Source organism: Miscanthus floridulus, chromosome 11, assembly GCF_019320115.1.
Source record: "Miscanthus floridulus cultivar M001 chromosome 11, ASM1932011v1, whole genome shotgun sequence".
NCBI lineage: Eukaryota > Viridiplantae > Streptophyta > Magnoliopsida > Poales > Poaceae > Miscanthus > Miscanthus floridulus.
Window position 1 is genome coordinate 70,517,232 of NC_089590.1, and position 8,407 is coordinate 70,525,638.

An 8,407-nucleotide genomic window follows, 5' to 3' on the forward strand; every position below is an offset into this window, starting at 1 on the left:
ACCGATGTGGAGGTACAGTGGCCCGTCAGACCCCGATCATGCGTCGCCGGAGGAGCTGCCAGATGACAAGGTCTAGAGTCGCCTCGACCGGGTGCTGCAGCTGAAACCCAAAGAGAAGGTCGATGGGAAGCCTAGACCTCTCAATGCCTCGATGGTGTCCAAACTGGTATGCTCTTCTCTCTTTACTTTGTGTTATTTTCCCCCTTTGCTTTCCTGCTTTTTTATCTTGAGTCACCTGTTGCGTAGGGGCTTGATGCTTACAAGTCCCGGCCGCACCTTCCAAAGGGGCCGAAGGGTGCAGCTTGGTAGGCCGCCCAAAAGGAGGCGACAGATGCTAGGAAGAAAAAGAAAGCCGAGGTGGCTCAGCAGAAGTACAAGAAGGAGAAGGAGATTGCCCGACGCGTGAAGGCCAGGGAAAATAAGAGCGACGTCGAGTCCAAGCTCGAGTCGGTGGATCCCACAGATGTGGATGACATGGTTTTCTCCAAGGAGGAGGAAAGCCGAGAGGTCGTTGTGACCTCGGTGGAGCGTCGCAACCCTACGGCGACGTCTGCTGGTGATGAGCGGTAGGTGGAGAGTCATGCCATGGTTCCCATGCCAAGGAAGCGTGCGGCGAGCACAGACGCTGCCAGCGAACAGGAGGTGATGCGGGCGCGGTCACCGCGCCCCTCGGTGGCATCGCCAGTCTCATCCCTGCCTGCCGCGAGCATGACCGAGTAAGCCAGGCGGTCAGAGGAGCGGGCTTGCACCCGTGCATCACCGGGACTGGTGCCAGCGCATGACTCACAGCAAGAGGATGCGTCCCGAACCGAAGGTCACGGTGACCCGTAGGTCGGGGAGGAGCCGGTCGGGATGACTCTGCACCCGGCTAAAGTGAGGGGGCGCGGGTCGCAGCCTGGGAGCGGTCCTCGCCCTACGGGCCCATCAACACTAAGTCTTGGTTTTAGAGTCATGTTGCTTGCCTCCCAATATGTTTTTCTTTATTTCTTTTCGATCTTTTGCTGTTGAGTCTTTTTCGGAGTATGACTAACCTATACTTTTTTGTCAGTGGTCGGTCGATGACGGGGTTGAGCATCGCCCCAACTCTCATGCAAGAGGTTTGGAGGCCCACCCTACAGTGCACCATGTCGAGTGGCGGGGGAAATAGGGTGGTGGCGCAAGCCCTTCCCTTCCGGAGGTGGTGCCCCCCGGGTCGATTGCTAGTACAGCGACAGCGGCGGTGACGGTGCTGGCGGCGATCTTGGTGGTGATGGAGGCTTCACCAGTGGTGTTCCTCGTGGCCCCTCCTCCACTAGTTGCGGCGGAAGAGGAGAAGGAGATCGAGGCCCCTGCCTCGCTGAGCGAAGGGATGCACGGCTCACCCTCATGGTCAGAGCCGAAGGCGCCAGGGGGAGACACGGCTAGGACGGAGTTGGAATGCCCATCAGCGGCCCGCGCAATTGAGGTGGTGGAGATTCCATCCGACGACAAAGCGGATGTCATGGTGGAGCTGCCGGTGTCGTCGCGGGAGCTGGCGGTGGTTCGGTCAGAGGCTGGGCCCTCCGGTGGGCTATTGAAGGGTGACCTAGAGTGGCCCTGCCCTGAGGACCTGGCAAAGGTGCGGTTCATCCTTCGGGATTCCTAGGAGTGTTAGCTCTAGGACATCCTTGGGGGGAAAGGACTTGCCATGGAGTTCGAACTCGCCAACCTATTGGTGAAGCTCGAGGACGCCCAGGAGCGGGTTAAGTCCGCCCAGCAATTAGTCAAGGTTGACCTACAGCTTGCCGTGGAGGTGAGTTTCCTGTATTTGTCCTTGACCTCTGAGTCTCTTGTTGGTTGTCTCAGCATGCTTGATTTTTGTTTTTGTAGGGTCTAAAGGAGATGTCGTCCTGCAAGTCCCGCTTCCTCCAGGTGGAGCATGCCCGGGTGGCTGGGCTTGAGCGTCAGCTAGAGTCCGCCCGCCGTGAGTCCCAGGACTGGGCGGTCGAGGTGGCCGTGGTGTGGGCGGAGGAGCAGCGTACAGCGGAGCGGGCGACCACCACCGAGCAGGGGCTTGAGGCGGTGAATGCCCGCTAGGTGGAGACTAGGGTGGGGTTGTGAAAATCCCTAGCGGACACTAAGGCGATGCTCCAAAAGTCCTTGGGGACCCTTGAGTTGGAGCGGAGCGCCTGGAGTCAGCACAAAAGGCCCTAGAGTCAGAGCATAAGGCCCGATCGGAGGCAGACCAGGAGGTGCTCGCGCTTTGGGGCCGGGTGATGGGGACGGAGGAGGCGAGCGCCCGGCTGCGCGAGCAGGTGGCCCGGCAGGTGGAGGAATTCTCCACCCTTGAGAACTTCCGCCTTGGTACAAACCTTCATCATGTTGGTTTCTGAGCTTGTTTCTGAGCTTGTCACCCTTCTTGCAGAGCTGGGTGGAAAGGTGAAGTCGTTGGAGTGGGACCTGGAGACGGTCAAGGTGACTTTTGGCTAGAATGCAGAGGAGCTAGCCAAGTCCCATGAAGAGCAACGTGTTCTCGAGGGGGAACTTGACCAGATCTGCAATGTTGCCCAGCTTGTCGTCTTGGAGGGCTTTGGGTCAGTGCCAAGTACTAGTGCGCCCCCGTCCAGCTGGTGGAGGTCCTGGATGAGGTCTGGGCCCTTATCACAAGCGGGCTATTCTATAGAGCGTCGAGGGTGTTGACTTCAGTGGCAATGTACCACCCGAACCTGGACTTCACCACTATTTACAGCGGGTATGCCGATGGCTTGAGCACGGAGGACATCCAATCGCTCGGGGAGAGCTTGCTGCCGCATGCAAGGTTGGTGGCAGAGCAAGTCTCTATGCAGTGGGTGATGGATGTCCATCGTGAAGACATGGCTAGAAGCATGCGTCGAGAGGACATCGCCCAGCCTGCAGATGGCACAGAGCCTGGGTCGAAAGTGGGCGTCATCCCGCCTTCAGCCGAGCCGAATGTGGTCCTGCCGGGGAGTGAGCAGCCCACGCCTTCGCCAGTCATACCGACAGCAGATGCCACCGAGCCGCCCCAATAGCTTGTAAAGTATAAGTAGTTCAGTAGATGTAAAAAGTTTAAGTTCATGGGGGAGCCCCTATGTAAAATGTTCTTGTGTACTTTAATGACTACAATCGGTTTCGTTTTTTGTGATGGAGTTACTCCGTTCGGGGAAGCTTGTCCCCTTCGTTCCTTAGTTTTACCTTAGCATAATTTTGTTTTTTATTCTTTCTTTTTAGTACTTGCCCATTTGTCCGTAGGCTGCAACCTTAGGATCCCGGGGCGAGGCCCACGAGGCTCAGCTGCTCATAACCATAGGTAGAGGCGGGGTGCGATCGGTCGGAATATTTTAAAGCAAAACTACGTAAGGCAATTTAAAGGAACGTACTACCCTTTTGTTTAGGTAGGAAGGAGTTTTCACCATATGATAGTAAAAGAAAAAGAGAGGTAGTAGTGTACCCTCGTGGAGCCCCAAGCGACCCGAGCCAAAAAATTTTTGGGTCGGGGTGCTCTTATAGGATCAAACGCTAAGTAAACAATGGTAAGACTGAATTTTTAGAGGAAGAAACGACATAGCTGTTCCAAGCATTGGTGAGAATGTTGTTGTTGTCGTCCTTCAGTCGGTATGCATCCTATCAGATCACCTCGACCTTTAATCGTCCGGATCTTTGCCCGCTACACCCCCTTTCTTGGCCGCTGCTTCTTCGCCTTTTTCTTCCTTTGGCCCACCGGTCTGTCGCAGAAGGCGCTTGAGGAACTCGTGGTCCTTGTAGAGGTGTTTGACTGGGTAGGCTTGGTTGGTGCACAGGCTTTCCATGAGCTCATTGAAGTGACCTAGAAGGTCCTACTGGGGCTGCTTGCCCGTGTGATCATCCATGGTGACCAACACAGAGTTGGCCGGTCGGCGGCGATCTTTTCTGTTCTTTTTCCCCTTCTGCGTGGAGGGGCCCTCATCCTGATCCTGGTGCTTGGTCTTGCCTTTTCCTCGGCCTCCGTTGGAGCACTACGGGAGCAGTGCTCGCTGGATGCGTCGGACAAAGGCCCGTGGTCCCAGGCCATCCGGGCTAGGACTCTAGTCGCTGCTGCGAGTGTCTCGGTTCGGCCTGAGCCACTCGTGTATAGGCGGTCGGTGCAGAGCGGTCATCAAGTCAAGATGAGGTGGAGATGCGGCTTCCTATGCTGCACTCGGCGGCTGTAGCGGTGAGCGGGTGGAGTGGTTCATCTGGTGCGTCCCCACTCCTCCAGCGGGGAGAGAGGCCACGAGTCGGTGTCGCGATGCGGAGCTCTCTGCCTGTTGAACGGCGACAGTCACCACTAGTGCCCGGAGGTTCTGGTGGATCGCCTGTTCCTGGGGGTCATTTGGCTCAAGATGGCCACGCAGAAGCATTGCCGCAGTGGCGATGTTCTGATTGGCCTGAGTGAATTGTGGGGGAATATTCCCCATGTCCATGGTGTTGTGCTAGACCTAACGGGTGTGACCCCGGGTGCTGCCCGGTGGTTTATGCGCATGGAGAGTAGTGTGGTGCGCCGAGCGTGCTGGCACAGTCGGTGGCTGGTTCAATCGCTGTTGTCATAGCTCTTCGCCATGCTCCTGTGTGAGCATGGGGTCCTCCGAATGGGGGTCCGGAGGGTGTGAGTCTGTGAGGACTCTGCTTCCGTCGATGGCTGTCCTAGAGCATCCGCCATAGCGCACTCCCAGGACGGACGGTGGCTTGGCGCCACGTCGCCGATGCTGGAGCCATCACTCTCGACATAGTCATCCATGAGGTCGAGGAAATAGGTGGGAGCATAGCTCGCCATCTCCATGAATTCAGACGTGAGAGCGGGAGGCAACGACATCCTTCAGAGCCCCCGAGCGTACACATCCGCGGGGGACGTGAGGCCGTAGGGGAACTGGTCGCATGGCGATTGCGGCGGAGACAACGGGGTCCCTCCGGATAATCGGCAAAAGATAGAAAATAGCAAGTAAATAATAGTATGTGCGTTACTTACAGCGGGGTTTGAGCAGAGAGTTTGCTCGGAATGAAGCGCAAATGCCTCATCGTTGAAGTCATCGTGCGTCTCGGAGCCGATGGAGGGCGCCCCTCCGATGGGCGCCGGAACGAGAGCCTCCTCACGGAGGTGTAGTATGCCGAGCCAGTCAGCAACGATGTAACACCTCAGTGTTAAGCATGCATTAACATTTTGCAAATCATGAGCATAATCATTATTATGCATCCATAAGCATGACATGAAATATAGAATTGAAACATACTAATGAAACATGTATGTTGCGTAGTTTTGTTTTGATAGATTGGATGCTATGTTTGTTTTGCCATGTGTGTACCTTGGTTGATCACTTAGACCACTTAGAAGTAATTAGGATGCAATTTGGAGCAAAGTTTATATTCAAATTTTCCCAAATTTTGCTTTTAAAAATAATCTTCTAAAATAGGGTTTTTGATTTAAATTAACTTTAATTCTATAGTTCAAAATCTAATTGGATTTTGGCCTTACTCTTTTTGGCAAAGTTGTAGAGTACTTTTTTCTGAACAACTTTCATTTTTACACCAACTTGTGAAAATGCTTTTAAATGGCTCAAAATGGAATTTTAGTTCCGTTTATTAAAGAAATTTAAAAAAATCATTTTCACCTTGAATGGGCCACCGCCTCCCTTTCAGCTCAACAGCACAGGTCGGCCCAGCCTGCCTCCGCGCTCGATCGCCCACTCACCCGTGCCGCGCGCCTACGTCCGACTGCGCCAGGAAGCACAAGCCGCGTGGCTGCCATGTGCCAGTGAGCTCACCGCGTGGCACCGCCGACCTGGCCGTCCCGGTGGCCCCCGTGTGTGCCCATGCGCTCGCCTTCACCTGCCCGACCGCGCCGCGCTCCCCACTCACCCCTCCACTTCACCCTCTCTTTCGGTAGCGCAAGCAGCAGCCGCAGCACACTCACTCCGCCACGTGCCATCGCCGAAGTAGTCGTCCCGGCCATGCCTGACCACCGGAGCTCGCTACATCTTCACCACACCTTCGCCCTGGCATCGTGCAGCTTTTGCTCATCTACTTTCGACGTGGTAAGGCTCGAGCCGGCCGCTATTGCTCGCCGGAGCGGCACGGCTCCGTGGACCTCCCCCTTTTCACTCCCTTTCTCCTTCCGATTTTGCGCACGTTAGCACCGCCTTGCCCTTGCGAACCTCATGCGCGCCTCCCCGTGCCTTGCTGTGGCCGGGAAGTGCCCGCACGCGGGCATGCCGCGCCGCCGTGTCGCCATGCGCGTCGGCGAGCTCGCTTCCGAGCTCCTCCAGTGCCCACTCTTGGCGCATCGGGTCCGCCTCGTAGCAGGACGCCGCTCGTGGTGACCTCACCGCCAGCGAGCTCTCCGGTGGCGAAAGCCGGCCGGTCAACGACGACCCCTGCCTCGGCTCCGGTTGACGCGTGGGCCTGGCTTGACCGCGGGTCCTGCGTGGCAGCACCTCTGGGTGCACTGCACCGGGTGCACCTAGCAGATTAGGGTTCGGTGGAATTTCAGTTTTAAAGAAAAGGATTTCTAAAATGATTTCAAAAATTGATTAAAAAGCTTGTAAAATGTATATCTCGAGTTATATTACTCCAAAATTGATGAAACAAATTTTGTTGTGTTCCTTGTCACCAGATCTACATGATAAAAATATTGCATGTGATTTTTGAGATAGTTTAATGTAGAGCTTTATTTAATTCTTGATATTGCTGATATCTTATAAAATGTTTAGTAAATCCAATATGTATCAGAAAAATGTGATTCATATTTTGTTTGTCTAGCGTTGTGATGTACATTCTTGAAAAAAAATATATGACATGCATGTTATGTGGAAAAATAGGGCTAGGTATTTTATGTGTATTAATTGCTGATTTCTTGTAAAATTTCTAGGGCTAAAAATATGAATAATACATGTAGGTGAAACTTTTTATACAGTGATTTTATGCTATTTAGATCATGGGAAAAATACCAACTCTGTTGTTTGACACTTTTCATAGTACAAAGTATTTTCATGCTTAATTATCAACCATAGCTTGTCATTTTTGTGTAGGCTGTTATACTTATCCAAATACAATGAAAATTTTATGGTAGACTAATTATTGCCTAAGGAAGCTACTGTAATTTTCTCATAATTTTATGAGCACCATAAATATATGTTGCTGTTGTAGCCCTAGTTTAAAATGAAATAAAATAATCTTCTTTAATGCATGTTTAGTTAATAATGTTTGCTTTGGTGTATCTTTGAAGCATCTTAACTTGATGTGGTGACTTGGCATGTTAGTACAGTGGTTGTAGTAGTAGTATAGTAGTACATGTTCTTGGATGATGTTGGCTACCTTATAGAAGAGCTTTACTTCTACTATGTTCAATAAAGTTAAACATATTCATCTACATTCCATGCATCATGATCATTACATGTCATCTCTCCAATACACCTATGCATGAGCACTTATGCATCTGCATCTTACAGGATCACAGGAGGAGTTGCTAGTAGTAGTTCAGGAAGAGCAGACCAGGACAGATCCACAAGAAGTCTAGGCACATGAGGTGCTAGAGGAAGAGGAGCCGGGAGAGGACTTACCCGAGTGAGTGGATCATCAACCTAGTTCGCTCAAACGAGGCAAGCCCTGGAGCATTCTAAGTCTCCTACTTTATCAAAGCAATTCTTTCTATATATATGAGTTTATATATTGTTGCATTAAGTTGTAGGAGTTGATTGAAACCGTTGATGCATTTATTACTATCCTTGCCTACCTTATTAACTTTTTACCCTGTTAGGTCGGGATCGAATAACTGCTTAGCCTTGCTTAGACCGGTAGCGATCGGTGATTTCCGGTCACCGACATTTATAGGTGGTTACTGGAAGAATTTAGCTATGGAAAAAATAATATCCTGGAATTAACCATGTGTGATGGATAATTGGAGACCGGACAAAAAAAGTTGGAGTCAACCAGACAGGGTTCTAGGGTGCTGTTAGTTTTTCGTCTGTGTCGATTAAGGATCGATCATTGCTCGTCCCTCTTGTCATGTTGAACGCATGCCTCACATTTAGCTGGCCGAATAAAGTACCTTTCGACCGCGAAGCTAGTGACACTATTTGAGCCGGGATAAACTTGGATTGGCAGACTGGTGCGGAAGGGGGTATGACAGGGATGTGAAGAGTGAGCCCAAGGTGCGTCCTGGATGTCGGGCGGTCCCTGGGTAGTGCGGTCCATGACTGTTATCCCGCGGCTACTTGGAAAGTGTCATTGGTGATCTGTAGCTCACTTGATTGGTGAGTGTGGTTTGTGTGAGGAATAAACCACCAGCTAGTTAGGAATCGATTCGAATCGCCATCGCTCCTAGATAGTGAGCACTTGACTTGAGCTACAGTATCGTAGTAATTATGATGGAACAATGATGGTTATCTGGATGGTATGGGAGATGCTAAATCTAAATTGG